This window comes from Stenella coeruleoalba (genome assembly GCF_951394435.1).
Source record: "Stenella coeruleoalba genome assembly, chromosome: 13".
In the NCBI taxonomy this organism is placed as follows: Eukaryota; Metazoa; Chordata; class Mammalia; order Artiodactyla; family Delphinidae; genus Stenella; species Stenella coeruleoalba.
In genome coordinates, this window is record NC_137159.1 from 58,642,384 (window position 1) to 58,670,148 (window position 27,765).

The 27,765-nt window shown below is 42.0% G+C and overlaps 1 protein-coding gene across 2 annotated transcripts in view; it reads right to left on the bottom strand.

Moving 5' to 3' along the window:
- TMEM178A (transmembrane protein 178A) overlaps nucleotides 1–27,765 on the bottom strand; it is a 229,639-nt gene that overhangs the window by 141,345 nt on the left and 60,529 nt on the right. The window lies entirely within an intron of this gene.

A 27,765-nucleotide genomic window follows, 5' to 3' on the forward strand; every position in this document is an offset into this window, starting at 1 on the left:
GTGAGTCTCTCTCGTCTGCTGTATTTTACTATAAATCCCTCGCAGGCAGAAGCCTTGCCTGCTCATTAGGACACATTTCATGCCTGCTGGCCTGTTGGAATTTTGTGACTCTTGGAATATTGTTCACTCACCTCCTTTAACATTAAGTTCAGACTATGAAAGGGACACTAGCTACTGATTCTCCAGTCAACCTTGGATACAGAGCGGTCAATGGCACTTGCTGGGTCCTCGGAAAATTCCTGTTGAGTGCGTCAGGGAGATGCTTGAGTCCATCTGCAGGCTTAGCTTGGTCTAAATCTCCACTCTGAACGTGGCTCATTCTCTCAGACTCGACAGCCCCTCCCCTGCTGAAAGACATCCCACATTCTGACGTCAGCTTGAACACCCTGGACTGGGTCTCCAGCTCACTTCTCTTGAATCCCCTAATTCCCACACCTCTTTCCTGAAAAAACTGTTTCCTGACTAGGATGTTAGCAGTCAGGTTCACTCGAAAGTAAAATGAGGGGGCACCTACAAGATGGCGGAGGAGTAAGATGTGGAGATCACTTCCTCCCCACAAATACATCAAAATTATATCTACATGTGGAACAACTCCTGCAGAACACCTACTGAACGCTGGCAGCTCAGACTTCCCAAAAGGCAAGAAACTCCCCACATACCTGGGTAGGGCAAAAGAAAACAGGAAAAACAGAGACAAAAGAATACGGACGGGACCTGCACCAGTGGGAGGGAGCTGTGAAGGAGGAAAAGTTTCCACACACTAGGAAACCCCTTCACTGGGGGAAACGGGGGGTGGGCAGGGGGGGGGGGAAGCTTCGGAGCCACAGAGGAGAGCGCAGCAACAGGGGTGCGGAGGGCAAAGCAGAGAGATTCCCACACAGAGGATCGGTGCCGACCAGCACTCACCAGCCCGAAAGGCTTGTCTGCTCACCCGCTGGGGCGGGCGGGGCTGGGAGGTGAGGCTCGGGCTTTGGTGGGAGCGCAGGGAGAGGACTGGGGTTGGGGCGTGAACACAGCCTGAAGGGGGCTACTGCGCCACAGCTAGCCAGGAGGGAGTCCGGGAAAAAGTCTGGAGCTGCCGAAGAGGCAAGAGACTATTGCTTCGGGGTGCGAGAGGAGAGGTGATCCAGAGCACCGTCTAAACGAGCTCCAGAGACAGGCATGAGCCGCAGCTATCAGCACAGACACCAGAGATGGGCATGAAACGCTAAGGCTGCTGCTGCAGCCACCAAGAAGCCTGTGTGCGAGCACAGGTCACTATCCACACCTCCCCTCCCGGGAGCCTGTGCAGCCCACCACTGCCAGGGTCCCATGATCCGGGGACAAGTTCCCCAGGATAACACATGGAGCGTCTCAGACTAGTGCAACGTCACGTCGGCCTCTGCCGCCGCAGGCTCGCCCCGCATTCGGACCCCTCCCTCCCCCCGGCCTGAGTGAGCCAAAGCCCCCTAATCAGCCTCTCCTTTAACCCCATCCTATCTGGGTGGGGAAAAGACGCCCTCAGGGGACCTACACGCAGAGGCGGGGCCAAATCCAAAGCTGATCCCCAGGAGCTGTGCAAACAAAGAAGAGAAAGGGAAATCTCTCCCTCCCGGCAGCCTCAAGAGCAGCGGATTAAATCTCCACAATCAACTAGATGTACCCAGCATCTGTGGAATACATGAGTAGACAATGAACCATCCAAAAATTGAGGAGGTGGAGTTTGGGAGCAACTGTAGACATGGGGTTTGCTTTCTGTATCTAATTTGTTTCTGGTTTTATGTTTATCTTAGTTTAGTATCTAGAGCTTATTATCATTGGTAGATTTGTTTATTGATGTGGTTGCTCTCTTCCAGTTTTAATTTTTAGATATATACATATATTTTTTTTCTCCTTTTTCTCTTTTTGTGAGTGTGTATGTGTATGATTCTTTGTGTGATGTTGTCTGTACAGCTTTGCTTTTGCCATTTGTCCTAGGGTTCTGTCCATTTTGTTTGTTTGTTTTTCTTGGTTTTTTTAGTATACTTTTTAGCGCTTGTTATCATGGGTGGATTTGTTTTTTGACTTGGTTGCTCTCTTCTTTCTCTCTCTCTCTTTTTATATTACTTTTTTATTTTTTTAATTTAAATATTTTTTTTCTATTTTAATAACTTTCTTTTCTTTCCTTCCGTCCTTCCTTCCTTTCTTTCTTTTTTTTTTCTCCCTTTTCTTCTGAGCCGTGTGGCTGACAGGGTCTTGGTGCTCTGGCTGAGTGTCAGGCCTGAGCCTCGGAGGAGGGAGAGCAGAGTTCAGGACACTGGATGACCAGAGACCTCCCGGCCCCATGTAATATCAAACGGTGAAAGCTCTCCCAGAGATCTCCATCTCAACGCTAAGACCCAGCTCCACTCAATGACCAGCAAGCTACAGTGCTTGACACCCTATGCAAAACAACTAGCAAGACAGGAACACAAACCCACACATTAGCAGAGAGCCTGGCTAAAATCATAATAAGTTCAAAGACACCCCAAAAAACACAACCAGAGGTGGTCCTGCCCACTAGAAAGACAAGATCCATCCCCACCCAGCAGAACACAGGCACTAGTACCCTCCACCAGGAAGTGTACACAACCCACTGAACCAACCTTAGCCACTGGAAGCAGACACCAAAAACAACGGGAACTACGAACCTGCAGCCTGCAAAATGGAGACCCCAGACACAGTAAGATAAGCAAAATGAGAAGACAGAGAAATACACAGCAGATGAAAGAGCAAGGTAAAAACCCACCAGACCAAACAAATGAAGAGGAAATAGGCAGTCTACCTGAAAAAGAATTCAGAGTAATGATAGTAAAGATGATCCAAAATCTTGGAAATAGAATGGAGAAAATACAAGAAACTTTTAACAAGGACCTAGAAGAACTAAAGAGCAAACAAACAATGATGAACAGCACAATAAATGAAATTAAAAACACTCGAGAAGGAATCAATAGCAGAATAACTGAGGCAGAAGAAAGGATAAGTGACCTGGAAGATAAAATAGTGGAAATGACTACCGCAGAGCAGAATAAAGAAAAAAGAATGAAAAGAATTGAGGACAGTCTCAGAGACCTCTGGGACAACACTAAACACAGCAACATTCGAATTATAGGGGTCCCAGAAGAAGAAAGGAAAAAAAAAAAAAAGGGACTGAGAAAATATTTGAAGAGATTATAGTTGAAAACTTCCCTAATATGGGAAAGGAAATAGTCAGTCAAGTCCAGGAAGCACAGAGAGTCCCATACAGGAAAAATCCAGGGAAAACACATCAAGACACATACTAATCAAACTATCAAAAATTAAATACAAAGAAAAATATTAAAAGCAGCAATGGAAAAGCAACAATTTACATACAAGGGAATCCCCATAAGGTTAACAGCCGATCTTTCAGCAGAACTCTGCAAGCCAGAAGAGACTGGCAGGACATATTTAAAGTGATGAAAGGGAAATAGCTACAAGCAAGATTACTCTACCCAGCAATGATCTCATTCAGATTCAACGGAGAAATTAAAACTTTTACAGATAAGTAAAAGCTAAGAGAATTCAGCACCACCAAACCAGCTCTACAACAAATGCTAAAGGAACTTCTCTAGGCAGGAAACACAAGAGAAGGAAAAGACTTACAATAAGAAACAAAAAACAATTAAGAAAATGGTAACAGGAACACACATATTGATAACTACTTTATTTTTATTTATTTTTATTTATTTGTTTTTGCGGTACGCAGACCTCTCACTGTTGTGGCCTCTCCCGTTGCGGAGCACAGGCTCCGGACATGCAGACTTAGTGGCCATGGCTCATGGGCCCAGCCGCTTCGCGGCATGTGGGATCTTCCCAGACTGGGGCACGAACCTGTGTCCCCTGCATCGGCAGGCGGACTCTCAACCACTGCGCCACCAGGGAAGCCCTGAAAACTACTTTAAATGTAAATGGATTAAATGCTCTAACCAAAAGACATAGACTGGCTAAATGAATACAAAAACAAGACCCATACATATGCTGTCTACAAGAGACCCAGTTCAGACCTAGAGACACATACAGACTGAAAGTGAGGGGATGGAAAAAGATATTCCATGCAAATGGAAAGCAAAAGAAAACTGGAGTAGCAATTCTCATATCACACAAAATAGACTTTAAAATAAACACTACTACAAGAGACAAAGAAGGACACTACATAATGATCAAGGGATCAATCCAAAAAGAAGATATAACAATTGTAAACATTTATGCACCCAACATAGGAGCACCTCAATACATAAGGCAAATGCTAACAGCCATAAAAGGGGAAATCAACAGTAACACAATCATAGTAGGGGACTTTAACACCCCACTTTCACCAATGGACAGATCAGCCAAAATGAAAATAAATAAGGAAACACAAGCTTTAAATGATACATTAAACAAGATGGTCTTAATTGATATTTATAGGACATTCCATCTAAAAACAGCATATTACACTTTCTTCTCAAGTGCTCATGGAACATTCTGCAGGATAGATCATATCTTGGGTCACAAATCAAGCCTTGGTAAATTTAAGAAAACTGAAATCATATCAAGTATCTTTTCTGACCACAACACTGTTAGACAAGGTATCAATTACAGGAAAAAAATCTGTAAAAAATACAAACACATGGAGGCTAAAAAATACATTACTAAATAACCAAGAAATTACTGAAGAAATCAAAGAGGAAATTAAAAAATACCTAGAAACAAATGACAATGGAGACACGAAGACCCAAAACCTATGGGATGCAGCAGAAGCAGTTCTAAGAGAGAAGTTTATAGCAATAGAATCCTACCTCAAGAAACAAGCAACATCTGAAATAAACAACCTAAACTTACACCTAAAGCAATTAGAGAAAAAAGAACAAAAAAACCCTAAAGTTAGCAGAAGGAAAGAAATCATAAAGATCAGATCAGAAATAAATGAAAAAGAAATGAAGGAAACGATAGCAAAGATCAATAAAACTAAAAGCTGGTTCTTTGAGAAGATAAACAAAAGTGATAAAGCATTAGCCAGACTCATCAAGAAAAGAAAGGGAGAAGACTCAGATCAATAGAATCACAAATGAAAAGGAGAAGTAACAACTGACACTGCAGAAATACAAAGGATCATGAGAGATCACTACAAGCAACTCTATGCCAATAAAATGGACAACCTGGAAGAAATGGACAAATCCTTAGAAAAGCACATCCTTCTGAGACTGAACCAGGAAGAGATAGAAAATATGAACAGACCAATCACAAGCACTGAAAGTGAAACTGTGATTAAAAATCTTCCAACAAACAAAAGCCGAGGACCAAAAGGCTTCACAGGCAAATTCTATCAAACATTTACAGAAGAGCTAACACCTATCCTTCTCAAACCTTTCCAAAATATAGCAGAGGGAGGAATACTCCCTAACTCTCTATGAGGCCACCATCACCCTGATACTCAAACCAGACAAGATGCCACAAATAAAGAAAACTACAGGCCAATATCACTGATAAACGTAGATGCAAAAATCCTCAACAAAATACTAGCAAACAGAATCCAACAGCACATTAAAAGGATCATACACCATGATCAAGTGGGGTTTATTCCAGGAATGCAAGGATTCTTCAACATACACAAATCAATCAATGTGATACACCACATTAACAAATTGAAGGAGAGAAAGCATATGATCATCTCAATAGATGCAGAAAAAGCTTTCAACAAAATTCAACACCCATTTATGATCAAAACCCTCCAGAAAGTAGGTATAGAGGGGATTTACCTCAATATAATAAAGGCCATATATGACAAACCCACAGCCAACATCGTTCTCAATGGTGAAAAACTGAAACCATTTCCACTAAGATCAGGAACAAGACAATGTTGTCCACTCACAACTATTATTCAACATAGTTTTGGAAGTTTTAGCCACAGCAATCAGAGAAGAAAAAGTAATAAAAGGAATCCAAATTGGAGAAGAAGAAGTAAAACTGTCACTGTTTGCAGATGACATGATACTATACATAGAGAATCCTAAAGATGCTACCAGATAACTACTAGAGCTAATCAATGAATTTGGTAAAGTAGGAGGTTACAAAATTAATGCACAGAAATCTCTTGTGTTCCTATATACTAATGATGAAAAATCTGAAAGAGAAATTAAGGAAACACTCCCATTTAACTCTGCAACAAAAAGAATAAAATACCTAGGAATAAATCTACCTAAGGAGACAAAAGACCTGTATGCAGAAAGCTATAAGACACTGATGAAAGAAATTAAAGATGATACAAACAGACGGAGAGATATACAATGTTCTTGGATTGGAAGAATCAACATTGTGAAAATGACTCTACTACCCAAAGCAATCTACAGATTCAATGGAAACCCTATCAAACTATCAATGGCATTTTTCACAGAACTAGAACAAAAAATTTCACAATGTGTATGGAAACACAAAAGACCCTGAATAGCCAAAGCAATCTTGAGAAAGGAAAACGGAGCTGGAGTAAGCAGGCTCTCAGACTTCAGACTATACTACAAAGCTACAGTAATCAAGACAGTATGGTACTGGCACAAAAACAGAAATATAGATCAATGGAACAGGATAGAAAGCTCAGAGATAAACCCACACACTTATGGTCAACTTATCTTTGATAAAGGAGGCAAGAGTATACAATGGAGAAAAGACAGTCTCTTCAATAAGTGGTGCTGGGAAAACTGGGCAGCTACATGTAAAAGAATGAAATTAGAACACTCCCTAACACCATACACAAAAATAAACTCAAAATGGATTAAAGACCTAAATGTAAGGCCAGACACTATCAAATTCTTAGAGGAAAACATAGGCAGAACACTCTATGACATAAATCACAGCAAGATCCTTTTTGACCCACCTCCTAGAGAAGTGGAAATAAAAACAAAAATAAACAAATGGGACCTGATGAAACTTAAAAGCTTCTGCACAGCAAAGGAAACCATAAACAAGATGAAAAGACAACCCTCAGGATGGGAGAAAATATTTTCAAATGAAGCGACTGACAAAGGATTAATCTCCATATTTACAAGCAGCTCATGTAGCTCAATATTAAGAAAAAAACCAACCCAATCCAAAAATGGGCAGAAGACCTAAATAGACATTTCTTCAAAGAAGATATACAGATTGCCAACAAACACATGAAAGGATGTTCAACATCACTAATTATTAGAGAAATGCAAATCAAAACTACAATGTGTTATCACCTCACACCGGTCAGAATGGCCATCATCAAAAAATCTACAAACAATAAATGCTGGAGAGGGTGTCGAGAAAAGGGAACACTCTTGCACTGTTGGTGGGAATGTAAACTGATACAGCCACTATGGAGAACAGTATGGAGGTTCCTCAAAATACCTGAAAATAAAACTACCATATGACCCAGCAATCCCACTACTGGGCATATACCCTGAGAAAACCATAATTCAAAAAGAGTCATGTACCACAATGTTCATTGCAGCTCTATTTACAATAGCCAGGACATGGAAGCAACCTAAGTGTCCATCGACAGATGAATGGATAAGAAGATGTGGTCCATATATACAATGGAATATTACTCAGCCATTAAAAGAAACGAAATTGAACTATTTGTAGTGAGGTGGATGGACCTAGAGTCTGTCATACAGAGTGAAGTATGTCAGAAAGAGATAAACAAATACTGTATGCTAACACATATATATGGAATCTTAAAAAAAAAAAAGAATAGGTTCTGAAGGACCTAGGGGCAGGACAGGAATAAAGATGCTGACGTAGAGGATGGACTTGAGGACACGGGGAGGGGGAAGGGTAATCTGGGATGAAATGAGAGAGTGGCATGGACATATATACACTACCAAATATAAAATAGATAGATAGTGGGAAGTAGCCGCGTAGCGCAGGGAGATCAGCTCGGTGCTTTGTGACCAACCAGAGGGGTGGGATAGGGAGGGTGGGAGGAAGATGCAAGAGGGAGGAGTTATGGGGATATATGTATATGTATAGCTGATTCACCTTGTTATACAGTAGAAACTAACACAACATTGTAAAGCAATTATACTCCAGTAAAGATGTTAAAAAAAAAAAAAAAGCAGGGCTTCCGTGGTGGCACAGTGGTTGAGAGTCCGCCTGTCGATGCAGGGGAAACGGGTTCGTGCCCTGATCCAGGAAGATCCCACATGCCGCGGCCCGGAGCAGCTGGGCCCGTGCGCCATGGCCACTGAGCCTGCGTGTCCGGAGCCTGTGCTCCGCGACGGGAGAGGCCACAGCAGTGAGAGGCCCGCGTACCGCAAAAAAAAAAAAGCAAAATGAGTCCTTGAACCAAAAAACCTAATTAAGCTTGTAATTTTTCTGATGGTAGATCCAAGAGATGAAGCTGCGGTTTTGATTTTTTCCCATGTGTAGAAACAGGAAGATGTAGATTACTGTGCTCCCGACTGACTCTGGGAAACCATTTCTCTCCCTGAGATTGGCGTTGACTATGAATACCCCTTATTAACCCCATTTTCACTTTTCCCTGATTTTAGACAGTTCCATCTTTGCTATTGCACGTTAATTATAAAGAAAGGTGATGAATTTTTTCTTAAGTACTTAACTCAATGGAGGTTCTAATTTTCAACTTGCAACGTACTGGAGATTAGGATGCACGAATTGCATCATATGGAAAATTCAAGGTAACGTTATTTTGTGCAACTGATATTTTCGTGTTTTCCCCCATTAGAATATCCCCATTATTTTTCTCTCCATATAAAAATAGTACTTGCTCATTTAAAAAAATAATCAAGCAGTATAAGACTGTGTACACAAAGAAATGAAAATTATCTACAATCTCACCATCCAATAACTTCTGTCAATTTTTTTAAATTGAGATATAGTTCACACACTATAAAATTTATCCTTTTAAAGTGAACAATTAAGAGGTTTTCAGTATATTCACAAGATTGGGCAATCATCACCCGTATCTAGCTCCAGAAGTTTTTCAGCATGCCAAAGAAACCTCTGTACCTATTAGCTGTCACTTTCTATCCCCTGTACCCAAACCCCAGTCCCTTGCAACCAATAACCTATTTTCTGTCTCTCTGAATTTCCCTATTCTGGACATTGCGTTTAAATGAGATCATACAATATGTGATCTGTTGTGACTGGATTCCTTCGTTTAGCATAATGTTTTCAAGGTTCATCCCTGTTGTAGCAGGTAAAAGTACTTCATTCTTTTTTATGCCTGAACAACTTTCCATTTTACAGATAGACTACATTTTTTTAAACCACTCATCCTTCATTGGTGAATATTTGGGTTGTTTCCACTTTAGGGCTATGATGAATCATGCTGCTATGAACATTCATGTACAAGATACGTTTTCAATTCTCCTGGCCTAAGAATATTTTAATCAATAACATGTCAGACTTTTTCTATGCATATCTATATTTACAGATAAATATATTGTGATATATTATTGTCCCCAACTATTTACTCCCATTTCCTGTAGGAGAAATAATTCCTGTAGGCAATTAATCAGTTGCAAAATGACTTGCAGTGCCTTCGGAGAGAATATATATCCCTACCCCACCATCAACCCCATCATGTTGCTTCCTTGGTCAATGGTCTGTGAGTGCATGCAATATACGCCACAACTGAGCAGAAGTTTTAGAGCCAGTGTGTTTTTCTGTGAGCTGTCCTGCTCTTTCCCTCTGCTGTGGGTAGGAGACTGCTTCTTCAGTTTAGGTCCCAGAACAGGACCAAGGAGCTGAAATGCAGCTGACTGTAGCCATTAACAATGTGAAAGAGAAATGAATTAGTATTATGAGCCACCGAGATTTGGGGGTCATTGTTTCTGTAGCAAAGCTGACTAATGCATAAATAAATCATAGATTTTCTGTTTTCCCCACTTACTGTTATAGTGTTGACATTTTTACAGATGTAAATTTATAACAGTGGAGTTACTGCAACTGAGGTCCAAACAGACTAAGTGACTTGTTCTAGGTGACAAAATTAGTAAGAGAGACAAAGTCAATTTTATATCCCTGCTCTGACTTGCAATCCTGTTTTCTAATTAAAGCAAAGGAGACAGTAATCTGGGACATTCTGGTGGGATTACAGGACATTTATAAAAATCCTCATGCAACTGCACAATTGTTGGTCTGAAAATTCCAAACTGACTCATGTTGTACTAATGAATGAGTTAATACTAATTGGAAAATTGTAAAAAGCTGAAATGTGTGTGCTGTGCTTTTTGCAAAAATTTCTCTTTCAAAGCGGGTAGCATATTATAAGAGTTAATCCTTATTCTTTCTCTCTGCAGCCTTCAGGTCTGGAATCCGTACTGACAAACAAGTAGTTCTCTGCTTTCAATCCATTTTGTGTGCCTCACCCAACTGCCACTGTGTTTTGCATGATTTAACACAATCGCCTGCTTTTGCCCCAGAGGCTGGATGCTTTAGCCTCCAAGGAACCACGAAAGGAAGGAAATCTTGGCCAGCATCTGCCCACACTCCGTCTGGTTTAAGGCAGTATTTCCATCTCTTTTTCTATCTTAAACTCATAAGTAAATAACAGCTTTCCATAACTAATTTTCAGAAAGAAAGGATTTTGGTAAATCACCACTATTAGTGAATAATAGCCAATAGCTTACAAATTACCATGGTTAGAACATACAAGTTTTAGTCTTACTATCACTTATAGGTGATAAAATGGCCACTGGTGGTCTTCAGAAACCTGAACCCAATACCGGAAGAGTCTGTCTTCCTTATTTTCTACTGAGGAGGCAAAACTCCATTAAAAATAATTGACTTCCATGCTTTAAAAGAGGTGAGAATAGTTGTTTCTTTTACCAATTTATTTTTTCCCCTCTGATCTATTGGCACTTATACACATAAATATAGAGCATATGACCAGAATGCTACAAACTGTGAACCTTTTATACCAAATCTATTTTATATGTATTACAGCATAGGCTTTTAGAGATCATCTTAGTCTAATCGCCTCAGTTTACAAGCAAGAACAGTAATATCCTCAGAATGTAAAGGGCATTTCCTAGGTCATGAAGCAGGTGGCAGAGCTGGGCCTAGAACACCCGTCTCCTGACCCTTAGCCCAGGTCTCTCTTCTCACTCCAGGCCACTCCCTTAGCAAATGTGTAACCCAGAGGGAATTTTTAAGACCTGCTCAAGATGGGAATAAGATGACACCATTGAATCTTCTAGAAAGTTGAACCACCCAGGGAAAGTGCCCTGTGAGTGGGCATGAGCCCTGTGGAGGAATAGGAACAAAGATACCTGCTAAGGTGACAGATGGAAGCAGACACAGGCCTTTATCTAGTGGCAAAATTATGACCAAGTAAGTTTCTCCAGTCCTCGGATTGTCCCCCGAGTGGGACAAGCCAGGGCTAGTCAGAGACATCTAACGCAAGAGCAGTAGAACAAGGAACCCTGAGGGGGGTCAGTGGTTAAGACACTGCCGATGTATTAACCCCTGAGCCCAGCAAGATCTGGATTTGGTCTATGAGAGGTAGGAACAGCTTTGGCCTCGCAGCTGCTGTGAGGTTAATTATTCTCCTCATCCAGCCAGGAGCCTTCAGTCCCTGGATCTGAAGGGAGAGCCGCATCCTCTGGCCACATTCACCAGTGTCCACATCTCACCATGACCCAGGCATATCCTGGAACTGGGAGAAAAGTCAGAGGAAGCAAGACCTTGACAAGGCGGGTGGAGGGGAAACTAGAATCAGCAGGTGACCCCCAAATAATACTACCAACTCTGATCCAAGCTCAGGCTTTTAAGAGGGAATTAGAAATGCCCTTCATGGGAGGCTCACACAGGGCTTAGGCTATTTGTTTTTAAACCACCAGGTTATTCTTAGGCACAGGGTTTCATAAGGTCCCCAAGATAAGCCAGTGTTTGGAAGGCTAAAAAGGTGAGACACCCAAGCTCAGTAATAGGACTTATGGAAAAAATTAGGTCAGCCATTGTTCTAAGGCCACAGAGGGCCAACATTTGAAACGATTTTGCTTTTCTAGCTTTAGACAATTGCTAGGAGCATGGGGTAGGAAAAGGAACCTCAGATTATGAAACAATGTGGAAAACAGACATGGTGTGAATAATCATAATCAGAAGATCTTTCTTATATAAGTAGAAAGAGTTGTCAATCAGTAGAATTTTGGTAGATTATATACCTAGATTATTGCTGGCACTTAAACTTTCTTTCCCTTTTCTCCTTTCTCTCAACTCCCCCAAATAGCCTCTGCTTACTGAAAAAACAAATCCAAAATGCCAAATAAATCTTCATTCTGATTACAAAACTCCAATGTGTAGGCATTCCGTCACTGCTTGTTATTAAGCAATTTCTGTTTCCAAAATGTAATTTTTTTTCCCCTTTTTTCTTCCTTTCAGACTTCCCCAAACATTTTATACTCCCAATCAGCTGTTTCTCATAACATACCTCTTAGGCAGGTCAGGGAGAGTTTTATCTGCACATTCCACTGGCACCCAGAAAGCAAGGTTAAGTGTAAGATCAAGGACACAGAGCCAGCTGGGGCAGAGCAGGAGTCCGGAGGCCCTACCACCCAGGGCTCCACACGCCTCATTATTTTTTTTTTTTTTTTTTGCGGTACGCGGGCCTCTCACTGCTGTGGCCTCTCCCGTTGCAGAGCACAGGCTCCGGATGCGCAGGCTCAGCGGCCATGGCTCACGGGCCCAGCCGCTCCACGGCATGTGGGATCCTCCCGGACCGGGGCACGAACCCGTGTCCCCTGCATCGGCAGGCGGACTCTCAACCACTGCGCCACCAGGGAAGCCCCACACGCCTCATTATTACACCGCCTTTTGAAAACCCTTGCTGAGACTGGAGTTCCTCCCCTTTTATTGCCACCCTTCAAATTATTAATGGTCCAAGAATCCAGAATCCCAACTAGAGTTTTGCTGAAATACCTCACCACGGTTGAGGCACACTCAGTGTGAAGCATCATTAAACTCACTGCCAATGGACCAAGCAAGACAAAAGAGCCACAGAATCCTACTTGTGAAACTAAAGGGCTATTAAAGTCACTTTCATTAGGCTGAGTTTTTCACCCACTTTATACTCGCTCCTCTGTTAACAAGGGGACCCCATTCCAAAAGTACTCTGGTGTCAGCATCATCATTACCAGAGATAGAAATTATATCTGAGATGTTAAGATGTGTTTAAGTGCTGGCTTTCTTTTCCTGGGAGGGCATGGGTTAATCACTCCTCTATCTCACCATCCCCTTGTGTTCTAAGCTTTGCAATTATTCCTTTCATGTTAATGATGGAGCAGAAGTATCATTCTGTTCCCATGAAGCTGAGCTATGTGGGCTCCAAGGGTGACCCTGCCCTCGGGAAGCTCAGAACCTAGGAGCACCTCCAATAGCATTGTCGGCTGTTGGTCTTCTTGACCATGACCCTGCGCTGGAAGGATCAGAGCTGCTGCCTGAACTTCATTAGTCAAGGCCGAATGGGGTGTATTCCCCCACCTACCCAGGCCTACATTAAACATATCTATCAATATAGCAACATTCAACTGGATTTAGAGCACAAATCTGGTGCTTTAAACCAACATTTGGACTGTTCACTATGAGAAACTTGGGGCTATAACTTCAAATTCTAATTTTAATCATTCATCCTGAGATGTTTGGTACCAAAGCAAAAAGTCCTCAAAGGTTAATCCTGGAAGCCATTTGCCTGAATCTATCTGACAAAAGCACAAAGGGGAAGAACACCTGTTTTCTAGTCTCATTTTCATCCATAACCAGCCATCTGACCAAGTCACAGGACCTCTCTCAGCCTTCTCACTTTCCTTATCCGGGGAAAGACAATACTTCACACTTTACCTTCAAGTATTTCAACAATGATGTTAAGTAACACAGGCAAAGACACATGGTAAAATGTAATGCACTGTGTTCAAGAAGGAGAAGATTGTTATTTCTTTGTTCACTTGTGCTAGCATCCATCCTGCCATGTGAAAACTTACGGAGTCCGGTCAGCTGGAGCCAATGTCAACCCAAAGACTTTAATCATCACCAGTGTAGCCTAGTAGCTGTCCAAACAAGACTGAGCAACTGTCACAAATCGGAGAAGTGTAAGGACACAATGACTAAGAGTATTGTGGTGTCCTGAACTGGATTCTGGAACAGAAAAGGGGCATTAAGGGAAAAACTGGTGAAATCTGAATAAAGCCTGTAAATTCGTTAATAGTAATGTCCCAGAGTTAATCTCTTAGTTTTGACAAATATACCATCAATATGTAAGATGTTAACATTAGGGGAATTTGGGTGAAGGATTCACAGGAATTCTCTATGCTGTGTTTGAAACTTTTCTGTAAATCTACAATGATTCCAAAATAAACAGTTTATTTTATTTTATTTATTTATTTTTGGCTGTGTTGGGTCTTTGTTGCTGCACATGGGCTTTCTCCAGTTGCGGCGAGCGGGGGCTACTCTTCCTTGCAGTGCACAGGCTTCTCATTGCAGTGGCTTCTCTTGCTATGGAGCAAGGGCTCTAGGTACACGGGCTTCAGTAGTTGTGGCTCGCGGGCTCTAGAGCACGGGCTCTAGAGCGCAGGCTCAGTAGTTGTGGGGCACGGGCTTAGTTGCTCCGCGGCATGTGGGATCTTCCCGGACCAGGGCTCAAACCCATGTCCCCTGCATTGGCAGGCGGATTCTCAACCACTGCGCCACCAGAGAAGAGAGAAAGAAAGACTTCATAAACTTATCCACCAATCAAATTGTGGGACTTTATTTGAACCTGGATCAAAGAAACTATTTAAAAAAATTTATTTATGAGACAACTGAAAATTTAAACACTGGCTCTTTGATTATATGAAGGAATTAATTATTAATTAATTTTAGGTGTGCTAATGGGATTATGGTTATAGTTTTTTAAAGGAGTCTTTATTTTTTACAGACACAAACCAAATTTATAGATGAAATGATACAATGTCTTGAATTTGCTTCAAAAATAATACAGGAAGGGGAAGTTGGTGGGGGTGTGAAAAGCATGAGTAAATAATTACTGAAAATGGGTGATGGATGTTTGGGAGCTGATTATTTTATTTCACCTTCTTTGGTATGTTTCAAAATTTCCAGAATTTTTAAAAAATTAATTTAAAAGATCCAGCAGAGAAAAACCGTAATCCCGTACATTTTGATCACATCGCATCATCTCTGCTGCTGTATCTGCCACCTCAGCAGCCCCTCAGTTATTTTCATGCAGCCTCCCACCCTTACCAAACCCAGAGGCCAGCTTTGGGATCAAAGTTCTCCCCGGATCGCCCACTCACTCCCATGTGCCTCTGGGACAGGCTCAAAGGTACCAGAACATCATCTGGTACCAAGGAGGACTCTCAGCTGGGAAACCAACCCCGGGAACCTGAATCGGTTCTCCAGTACTCTGGTAGCCACACGGGCCACCCAAGCCCAGCAGTGAGGGAAGAGAGTGTTTATCATGAGTCTAAAGGCAGCCCTATCCTTTAGCCAACTCTAGGAGCAGAGAGGTCCCTTCTCTCTCTCTCAGTGATGGTTTTGACATTTTAGTTCCTTTCAACCTCCAAGCAAATTGGATCTGAACACAGATGAACAGGAAGAGAAGTGACGAAAAGTCAGGGCTTTATTTTAATGCCGAGTTTTTTTTCTTCCCCAGTGCAGAATTCATATTAAAGAAACAGCAGGATGCTGACAGGAAACTGTTGGTAAGTAGAAATAACACTTAAAACAAGTCAGAACAGCAGGCGTATAAGTTGGTTTGTTAATTATATCGGATTTTATTTTCTAATGAATGCCCTAAGAAAGGGGGGAATCATTCTGACAGCTGTTTGAAACCAATTTTTTTTTTTTTTTTTTTTTTTTTTTTTTGCGATACGCGGGCCTCTCACTGTTGTGGCCTCTCCCGTTGCGAAGCACAGGCTCCGTACGCGCAGGCTCAGCGGCCATGGCTCACAGGGCCCAGTTGCTCGGCGGCATGTGGGATCTTCCCGGACCGGGGCCCGAACCCGCGTCCCCTGCATTGGCAGGCGGACCCCCAACCACTACGCCACCGGGGAAGCCCTAAAACCAAATTCTAAGTCCTCTTAGAAAGATGATACGGAGCAAGAGCAATCAGATTGCTATGAAGCAAGAGGAGGTCTCCACCAGCCCCCGTCGTCGATCGGATCTGTGAAGCTTAATGATTTATAATCCTGTGGATGAGGATCTAAATTCCTGTTTTAACTGATGCCTGTGTTACTTGGTAGAGAAAGTCTTTTGCTCACTTATGGGGAAGGTACTGATCGAGACATACACGAAATGCACATGTAAGTTGCCCACATTTATAACAAGTAATCTATAGCTCTTTTCTAAGTATTATATTCCCAGGGAGAACAAAGTAAATTTGCCTTAGAGGAAAGTGTTAATTTTATCCTGATTAACTAGCTAAATGATTTACACAGTCATGAATCAGAAAGAAAGATATAACTTTTTAAATGATTTAAATGAGAAAGCAAAAAACTATTTGGGGAGCAAGGGTGGGAGTGAATTAACTGACAAGAGTGTTTTTAAATTGCCCTAGGGTGAATTAAGCCTCCTGCTTTTTTGTCAGAAATGAGTAATTAGTAAAAGGAAGCAGCATAGTTCACATCTTGGCATTTTTATCCAGAATTAAGGTTTCACATTATACATTCCCACTCTATGTGGCACTTTACAGTCTAACTACAAATACCTGCACATCCAGTCAAGGACACCTTGGACATCAGGTCTATGCAGACAGAGCAGTCTGAATCATTTAGAACACAATATGTGATGGATAAAATACAATAATTAAGGGAAAAAGCAGACTTGTCATCTAGATAATCCAAGCATCATCTCAGTTCCCAGAGGGATGGCCCTCCCTCCTCTTCCCTTCACCCAGACCATCTTCAAAACTCTGCTTTGAATGGTGCCTCCTACAGGAAGCCCTCCCTGGTTCACTGACCTAATCCTTTCATTTTGCTCCTCACTGCCACAAGTAGCATGTCTGTTTTTTGCACTTGGTCCGTAGTAGCTTATCTTATATCATTATTAAAGTGTTCCTTTGCCTTTGTGTCTTTATTTTATCTACCCCCTTATAGAGAAGTGCCTTAAGGACCCCACTGTGTCTTCCATTTGCTGGGTATTTCCCCAGGGTGCTCCCTGTCATCAAGGAGGACTCACAGGAATGTTGCCTATCAACTGTGCACAGCCAGCATCAAATTGATGGCTTTGGCTTGGCTATCAGTCCTGTCTAAAAGTTTGGAGGGGGGAAATGTGAAATTATATAAATAATTTTTTTTTTTTTTTGCGGTACACGGGTCTCTCACTGTTGTGGCCTCTCCCGTTGCGGAGCACAGGCTCCAGACGCACAGGCTCAGCGGCCATGGCTCATGGGCCCAGCCACTCCGCGGCATGTGGGATCCTCCCGGACTGGGGCACGAACCCACGTCCCCTGCATCGGCAGGCGGACTCTCAACCACTGCGCCACCAGGAAAGCCCTATATAAATAATTTTAATTAGATTCTTTTAAAATCTCCTGGAACCTGTTTCATTATCTGTTATGTAGAAATAATGTGAAATTTCCATCCCTCACCCTCCACCCTGATTTTCTTTAAATTGGCTATTCTTGGTTTTTTTGAATTGAAGGTATCTTCAGGCTTGCTTGAATTTTACTAATACACTCAAAACCCAGCCTGTGGGCTAGATGCAAGGCTGTGTCAGCACAGATGCCAGCTCAGGGCAGCAGTGCTTCCTTCTCAAAGGGACTGGCTTGGCCACATTCCGAAGTTAATGCAATGTCTGTGGCTTGGGGGAGTTTGGCACAGTAAAGGGGTCTGAATTCCTACAGTCACTGACTCTGCAGTCCCTCTGGGGAGAAAGAAGGAAATGAAATTCTTTAACACATTCTCAAGTCCATGGAATTCTGGCAAACAACAGACGCGGTTAATTCAAGATGGGGCTGAATTAAGATAGAGCCAGAGATTGGGAATTGATTTCCCAGGGATTGACGTAAAATATTTTCTATTTGAAACACTTTCAAAATGGAATTTCTTACCCTCTCTTGATTAATATCCAACGTATTCAGGAACCTATCCTGAGGCTGTTTTAGCCAAGACATGTAGGACATGCAAGACATGCAAGACATGCACTTAAGAATGAGTATATGTTGGGATTTGGGAAGGGAGGAGAAACTCGCTGTGAAGAAATGCATCCCTTCTGCTTCTGAGAGCCAAGGACAGCAATCCAATCTGCAAAATGTCTCTCATCAGCTTTCTTTCCACCAGCATCTCACAAAATTTCCTCAGAGTTTTCAAGAAAACTGGTGGGAGAGGTCATGCTGACAATGAGGGGCAGCTGTAAGCAAATTAGCTCAGGTGTGGAGTTAGGCAAGAAATCAGTGGCTACGGCTCCATGCTCCCAATGCAGGGGGCCCAGGGTTCGATCCCTGGTCAGGGAACTAGATCCCACATGCCGCAGCTAAAGATCCCGCTTGCTGCAACAAGGATCCCGCACACGGCAACGAAGTTCCCATGTGCCGCAACTAAGACCCGGCACAGCCAAATATCTAGGTAGATGATAGATATATAGATAGATAACAGATAAATAGAAAATAGTTTTTTAAAAAAGAAAGAAATCAGGCTAAGGGTTGGAACAACTAATGAAAGTGCTAAGAGCAGAATGTCCAGTTGACAGCACCGGTATGTACCCCAGCTGCCCAACTGTGATGAGGCTGGGTAGTGGGAGAAGCCCATGAATGGGAAGCCAAGCGGTGGGAGCAGTTTCCAACTGTCCAGTGACCAGGTTCTAACCATCTCTCCAGCACCCATCAGTGGGGGCCTGGCAGTGTCTTGCTATGCCTTTCCAGACCTAGGGTCCCCCATCTGTAAAATACGCAGGGCCAGCTCCACGGGCGTGCACTGGGCTTAGTGCTCGGCTGTCACCATCTTGAAATTCTTAATAACAAGGGACCCCATATTTTCATCTTGCACTGGGTCCCACAAATTAGGTAGCTGGTCATGGAACTAAAAGTAGGATATTAAGGGGTTCTAGTTAAATGAATTGATTCATTTATATTATTTTGTTTTAAGCTATCTATAAAATTATCCTATGAAATCAGGGTGATGAGAGGATGGAAACTAGAAAGAGACCACACTTTAAACATGCTTTATTGGCAAATGGTGTGGTCTTGATCAAGAGGCTACTCCAATTAACTGACAAGGTTAGCTGAACTCCTCCATATAGATTAACTGTCAGCGATAAGATGCTGAGTTACTTACTAAACACGAAAATTTATACTCAAGGTATCTTAATCTCCTGGCTCTTTCGATGTCAGGGGATGCTCATTCTAAATTCTCATTGAATAATACAACATAGAAAATGTATGGCTGTTTTAGTTTCTGGTGATTTTAGTTATATTAAGATCATAGTAATATTCACAATAAAAAGCAAGCATTTATTAAAAACTGACTATGAGGAGGGATCTTTGTTAGGCTCTGGGATTTGAGATTTAGGGCTAGGATCAAAGTCGGGATTAAAGTTATAGGGGTTAGGATTAGGGTTAGGGGTTGGGATTATGATTAAGGCACAGTAGCTGCCTTGGAGACATACTACACACAGAAACCTAGACAGACTATTCATGTGTATAAACAACATATACATGCTTGCACACACATACACACACTGTAGAGAAAAAGAAGGAAGTTTGGTTAAGGACCAGTGAGCCTCAGAATACTGCAGGAGTTCAGGGGAGGGCAATCTCAGGAAGCCAGTCTAAACCCATCATGGTCCTCCTTGGTGACAACAGGGTGGGCCCCATGGTATTCCCTGCAGCTGGTTCCTGTTCGAGTTTGGGAGTCATCGTTGAGTCAATGAATATGTGGTGACACCGCTTCCTGGGAGGCTCTGGCTAGTCCTATGGAGACCCAGAGGTGAACAAGCTGAGGCTCTGGCCTCCACACAGCTCCAACCCAAGGGAACGAGGAACACAGATGTGTGATGGATGCCATGACCACCAGCCCCACCCCCTGCAGCTGAGTGACAGGAGGACACTCAGAGAAGATGCTTCAATGTAATTCTCTTTGGGTTATTGATGGAGACAGTTGGAAAACGAGAAAATCATCAATCAGGGGAATCAAAAGAAGCAATCTTCCATCAGTAGGAGTGCACCAGGGAATGGTGAGGTGAGAATGTGACTTAAGATAGCTGGCTGCCGGGCAGTCCCAAGATCTTCCCAATCCTATTTGCTCAGAGTGACAATCACAAAAAATGTTACCCGACATTTCTAAAAGTAAAGAAATATGCAGCATCATTTTGCTTTGCTGTAAACAACTCTGATTTTTAAAACCCAAAGAGATAAATCACTGAAGAATCCCTGATTTTATAAAATGTCTCACTACAAGATGGCCTTAAAAAGGAAATTCCCACAGTAGTACATTCTAGGTAGAATTTGACTTCCACCCAAAAAATTTATATGCAACATGGAAGCAGCCCATGTACTATATAAAGTCAGGTAGGCTTGAAGTCGATCCAAGTCATAAAAAAAATATGAAGCAGTCATTCTTCACCAAGATTATTCAATTGAGAAATCTGGAAGAGCAATCTAAACAACAATCTTCCTGTCAGTGGCTATATTATTAGCCTGCAGCTTTCCAGTTTCCTGTATGTTGACAGGAAGCTGATCTCCTGAAGTAGAAAGAATAAGACAATGTATACCCGTGGGATAATTTCTTCAGCCCCATTAAATGTTAGTCAGGGCCAGTTTGTCTACACACAGCCCCTTCCACTGCAGAGAAAAGTCTGAAGTAACAGATTGGCATACAGGGATTTCCAGGAAAGTTCCAGAATGAAGTATTTAAATGACGACTTGTGAGCACTTAGAAATTGAGAAGTGATCACTGATTTGTATTTTCTTGAGCAGCCATCCTAAATGATTGATGAAAAGACTCATGTGAAGCCAGAGGGAGGGCCCTAATAGAATATCACAGGGCTCTTCCCTGCTCAACATTTTTTTTTTTTTTTTTTGGCGGTACGCGGGCCTCTCACTCTGTTGTGGCCTCTCCCGTTGTGGAGCACAGGCTTGGGACGCGCAGGCCCAGCGGCCATGGCTCACGGGCCTAGCCACTCCGCAGCATGTGGGATCTTCCCGGACCGGGGCACGAACCCGTGTCCCCTGCATCAGCAGGCGGATTCTCAACCACTGCGCCACCAGGGAAGCCCCTTGCTCAACATTTTATCAACTCCTAGAATAAACATTTGGAAAGCCCTTTTATCAAAATCATGTGGTACACAAAGCTGGAAGGCTAACCTATTAGGTAGCAGAATCTAGATTCAAAGAGTTTCAGTAGTATGGAAGAAAGAATCAAAACAAACAAAATATAGTTTATAAGGGATAAATGTAAAATTTTACATTTAGGATTTTATATAAAGGAAAAAAATCTGGCTTTATGGAAGGTCATGTGACAGAGAACTAGGTGTCTTGGCTGGACACAGGTTTTACATGGGCCCTTAATGAAATATAGATATTAAAAACAACAACAAAACACTAATGGATTCTTGGCAGTTAACATTTATTTTCTCCTTGGTTATCAAGGATTCTTATTTTCTTTATACTCTTCTGAACTTTTCCAAGTTTTCTACAATAAGCATATGTTATTTTTATGAACAGAAAAAAATTACTCTTAGTCTTTGAAAATATTTGAATGACTGTCTATGGAAGTTGGAGCAGGGTATTCTGTATAGTTTTAGAGGCTGGAACTAGGAAAAATGGCTAGTATCCAGTTCACAGTGGAGTGAATTCCTACTCCTGGAAGTGTCCACATAAATGTTGGCTAACTACAAAGGTAGCATAGTATAGCACGGTGGCTAAAAGCTCTGGTTCTAACAATGGCCTGACAATGGGTTCAAATCTTGACTGTGCCCCTTATTACTTGTATGACTTAGACAGGCATTCTACTATTTCTCCATCTATGAAAGATGCATGATGGCAACTGTACCCTTATGGTTACAAAGGATTCAATGGGTTCATCTGTATCAACGTTCTTAAGACAGTAACTGGTCTATGCTCAATAAACATTAGCTACTAGTATCTGTCAGAAGTGGTACAGAAAGGATGTCTGCTTCACTTGAGAAATTAAACTAAATGATTACCAAGGGTTCCCTGCAATTCCATGATCTTATTGTTCTAGGTGGGAGATTGCCCCCCTCACGTGGTACTCTCTTATTACCTAAGTCTGAAGTTCTGAACAGAATCTTGATAATGACAAAATTAGTGCAGGAGAGGAAGTGTCCACAGGAGGATGCCGTCCAAAGGTTATGCAGAATCTCCTGAGTTTCCTTACCAATAATAGAAAGGAGACCCAGCAATGGCACTGAACATGTAAACCAAATTCATGATTGAGGTTCCAATGACTAGATAAAAGATAGGGCATGGGTGAAACAGTCAGAAGAAAAGGGAGCCAAAGGAATTACAGTAAACAAAAGTCCATGTTCATTTATTTATTCATTCATTCATTTGTTCAACAAATGCATTTCCCAAGCATCTTCTATGTATGTACTAGGTACTGTGCTGGCTCTAGGCACAGAAAACCAGGCAAAGTCCCTACCCTAATGGAGTCTACAGTCAGTGGGAAGTTTATTTGAACCAAATAGTTATACCAATAAATATAAAATTACAGCCATGATCAGCATATGAAGGAAAAGTACCCAGGGTCATATGGTAGAGATTTGCCCTGGATATAGAGGTCAGGGAAGATAGCCCTGGGGAAGCCATGACTGAGCTAAGATTTGAAGAAAGGGGGGAAGTTACAAGATGAAAAGGGGCAAAAAGCAGTTGGGGAGGGGAAGCATAGCAAGTAAAAGGAAGTGAAAGAAGACCAGAGTGACTGGTGTGCAGGAAGCATGGTGGAGCATGGTTTGAGATAGAGCTGTATGGGTGCAGGGCCTGTTAAGAATATTGTACCCTAAAATAATGGAAAGGCATTCAAGTATTTTAACCATTTTCAGGTGGCGTGGGGGTGGACATGAAGATCAGGTGAAGAAATCACTCTGGCTACATTGTGAGAGGCAAAGGTCAAAATGGCTGCAGATAGACCAGTAAGGAGGCTTTTACAGCAATCTGGGTGAGAGATGATGGTAGCTTAGGATAGTGGGAAAGGACGAAGGGAGAGGAGTATGGATTCAGGAGAGGTTTAGAAGGCAAAATTGAATGTGAAGGGTAAAGCAGAGGAAAGGGTCCTGGAAACTCCCAAGTTCTGGCCTGCTTAACCCTTCAGTGAGATAGGGAGCACTGAAGAGATTTGAAGTGGGGCCGGGGGGAGATCAAAAACTTGGTTTGGGGACAAAACTATAATTCAAGAAGATACATGCACCCCTATGTTCATAGCAGCACTATTCACAATAGCCAAGACATGGAAGCTACCTAAACGTCCATGAATGGATAAAGAAGAGGAGGTACGTATTATATATACAATGGAATACTATTCAGTCATAAAAAAGAATGAAATAATGTCATTTGCAGCAACATGGATAGACCTAGAGATTATCATACTAAGTGAAGTAAGTCAGAAAGAGAAAGACAAACACCATATGATATCACTTATATGTGGAATCCAAAATACGTCACAAATGAAGCTATCTATGAAACAGAGACAGACTCACAGACATAGAGAACAGACTTGTGGTTGCCAAGGGGGAGGTGTGGGGGAGGGATGGATTGGCACTAGCAGATGCAAACTACTATATATAAGATGGATAAACAACAAGGTCCTACTGTACAGCACAGGGAACTATATTCAATATCCTGTGATAAACCATAATGGAAAAGAATATAAAAAAAGAATGTGTATATATATGTATAACTGAGTCACTCTGCTATTCAGCAGAAATTAACACAACATTATAAATCAACTATACTTCAATTTAAAAAAGTAAAATTGGAAGAAAAGAGTTTGGTTTTGGATGTGTTACATTTTAGATGTCTGAGACTTCCCAAGTGGAAATGTTAAGTAGGAAGTTGGATACGTGGGTCTAGAGCTCAGAGGAGAGATCTAGGCTGGGGAAACATTTTTGGCATGAATAAAATATAGAATAAGGAGAGAAGAGTGTCCAGGAGTGAGCCTTGGGTGTTTTAATATTTATTGACTTGAGAAGAATAGATAAGGCTACAAAGGAGATAGCAAATTGGCTGTCAGAGAAGATAGAGGAAACCAGAAAAGTCTTGTGTCACTGAAGCCAAGAAAAGACAGTGGTTGCAGGCGGAGGAGTGGTGAACGGGGTGGACCACTGTTGGGAGGTCAGGGAAGAGGAAGAACCTCAGCACAAGCTGTTTGGTTGGGTTGATGGGTCAGGACCCAACCTGACAGTGACCTGAGGAGTGAGTGGGAAGTGAACAAATAGAGTCCACAAGTATATTCTTTCTAGAAGTCTCTAGAAAGGGGAGAAGAGAATGTGATGGTTTGAGAAGAAGGTACGGTTGGGATACGGTTGTCTCCACTCATCCCACTCCACTCTCAAGGGGAGTCTTGAGTATGCTTTAAAGCTGACAAGAAGAATCCAGTTGAGAAGAGACTGAAAATAAAAGCATGAGGAGAGAACATGCAGCACCACAGTGGGATAAGGGGCTAAAAAGGATACATGGCCAGGGACTTGCCTTTTGGCCAGGGAGATGACGCAGGAAGAACTGCCTGGTCACAAGGTGGTCACAAATGGTAGGACTCAATGTTATGACAATGCTGGTGGAGAATGAAGCAGCTGGGATCAAAGCTCTGTGTTTCTCCCTGGTTTAGGCTTCCAAGCCAAATATTTGTGAGAAATTGGTACGGTACTACCAAGAAATCTTAGCTCAGGTGTCCCAGAGATTGGATCCTTGCCCCAGATAGAAATAGCAGTAGTCGCTGTGGGTGGGAGTTCTTAGGGTTCTCTTCTGAGTTGAAATCCAGACCAACTATTATCTGAGGAAATGATATCAGGTATGTTTCCTCATTCAGGTCACAAGATTATTTCCCAGAACCATAACATTTTGCAAATGAGGAAACTGAGCTGCATCCCTAGCTATGGCTCATCTCAACCAGAATGGAAGAATTTGGAGTTTGCACGAGTCCAACTTTCCAGTGTTTTCTAAAGTGTAGAATACCAACATGGCTTGAAGCCATCGTCTGAGACACAGTGTCTTCAGACACCCACTCCCAGGCCTTATGAAGTCACAGCAGTGAAGGAAATCCAGTTTGTCGCGAGCATCTGCTAGGTGCCAGGCTGTGTGTCAGTCTCATTGGCAGGCATCATCTCATTTAATCCTCCTAACAGTCTCTGGATCTGCGCTTCTACCCAAGAGAAGAGAAATCTGCTTTGACACCTTTCTGAGAGCTCCAGGCTGGTTCTTTCGCTTCCCTGGTGGCCTTCACGTATGGCTCCAGGCTAACCCGGCCGCCAGGCCCATGACAAAGTAGATGTTTGAGTTTCTGGCAGCACATTTCCCTGAGCTTTTCCGTAATTCTCCCAGCCAACCCAAGTGCCAGGAAAGGTCTGTATTTTTATCTCAACTTTCCTTTCTTCCAAGTTGTGTTCCAGACAAATATGTGTGGTCATTGCTCAATGAGACCAAAGTACACAAATGTCATGTGCTAATTAAAAAAAAAAAAAGATAAAAGGCAGGAGGAAGGATTTTCTGAGTACTTACCAGAGACCTAATACATTACTTTTTAAGCCAAGCAACCCAAGCTTAATTCCAACCCCCATTGTCAACATCCTTCCATCTCTCAACTGACAGAACCAGAGCAAGCCACTGAGCAGGGCTTCGAGGAGGAAGTGAGGTTTCCAACAAATAGAAGGCAAACTTCTTCTCCTCTCCATTTCTTAAAGACATATTTTGTCTGTGCTTGGCCACTAGGGACCCTTAGGATCAACACTTTCCTTGTTGCTAGTCCCCCTACCATAACTGCAACACCTCCTATGAGAATATCTCCCTAATCAGCTTTTATGTTCTGAATTTCTATAAATGTTTCTTGGTATCTTGTTTTTTCCCAGTTTTATAATCAGATGATATAAGCATAAGTAGAATGCTGACCACTGACCCCAAACTCATAAAAGCAATCCCTAAACAAGTTTGTTCCTAAGAAACAGCAGCTCCGATTCCAAAGGATACTCCTTCACAGGGCAAATAAACATGATGTGTCTGTAATTCCAGAGGGCCCTAAGGATTGCTGAAGTGGGTCAGGGATTCAGAAGGCTGCTCCATTCCCAACTGGGAGGAATTCCTACTTCCTTCCCTCTCCACCCTTTGCCTGCCCCCAACTCCCCACACTTCCTCCGAGTAAAAATGAGGGAGGCTTTCCTCCTCCAAGTTTGCACCCACCTGTCCCTGAGTTCAGTAACGAATCAGTCAGTAACAATGTACTGAATACCAGCTACATGGGAGACTAGATTACCTTTCATTACCTCTGTCTGCATAGCTCATTAAGAATGAGGAACATAACTCTTTGAAAACACATACTGTAGAAATGCTGAATAATAATGATAACTATTAATAACACATCAGCCTAAGTGGAAATCGAGTTTTACTCAGGTGGATAAAATTACCTGCAGAGTACAATACATCTATGGAATAAAGTGAGTCAGCACCCAGACACTTGTGCTGTTTGTAACCGCGATATTCTTTATTCAGTTTGTAAGTCACACCTGGCATTCAAAGCCTGTTTCTCAAACACAAGGCCCTTGAAAGCTTTTCCTTTTTAATATATATGCGTCATTGTCTTTTTCACTAGAATAATTTCGAGTTACAGGCTCTTTTCCCAACAAGATCAGGTAGGAAAAAAATGTTGATGTGAACTTATTGTGTGTTTAATTCATTCTTTCCTTCCTTCAGCGAGCATGTGTTGCAGGCCTGCTATGCTTCAGGTATTAGGCCAGGCACTGAGCTACCAGGGTTAGCAAGACACAGTCATGCCCACAAGTTGCTCACAGTTTAGCAGGTACCTACCCAAATTACAGCAACTGTTACAGGTGCCATGACAGACATCTGTGAAGTCGTTACGGTAGGGGCCCAAAAAGCCGATAAGGTGGGTTCTACCTATGAAAGGTCATAAAAGACTACAGAAGAGATGGAAAACAATCGCTTGGCCAAAAATGCACACCATTTCAGATTCACATTCAAGCATCATGTTTCAATGCATTTTTTCATTAAGTGACTAATCTCTCTAAATACAAAAGGATTTGTTATTTCTGGCAGAAATGATAGTCAAGCTTAGGAATTGCAGTACTGGCTCGATCAATATGTGAGATGTTTTTAATTGAGGTCTGTGGTTTGTATATTCTTCTATAGAACAATCCACAATTGCTGTCAAATTTTTCTATTCTCAGCTGGCTGATCTACAAACAAAATAAAGCAACAGTTTCAACCCATTCTGCAAAAATCTTCTGGCCCAGAATCTACTAAATTTGCACATCCTAGAGTAGTGACTTCACTATTTAAAATATATCTGGTGAAATTTGAATAATCTCTGCAGTTTAGTTAATAGTTTTGTACCAATGTTAATGTCTTCATTTGGAAAATTGTACTACGGTTGTATAGAGTTAAAATTGGGAAACTTGGGTGAGGGAATATATGGGAAAGCTCTGTACCAGTTCTGCAACTTTTCAGTAAATTTAAAATTAGTTCAAAATAAAAAGTAAATAATACATGTGTGCGTGTACAGATGCATTTACATTTTTATGAGATCAATGCTACACAAAATGTGTTTCATAAATTCTATTTTTTTGGTGGGGGGCTTTGAGTCACCCATCCATGAGGTCTTTTCTCCAAGC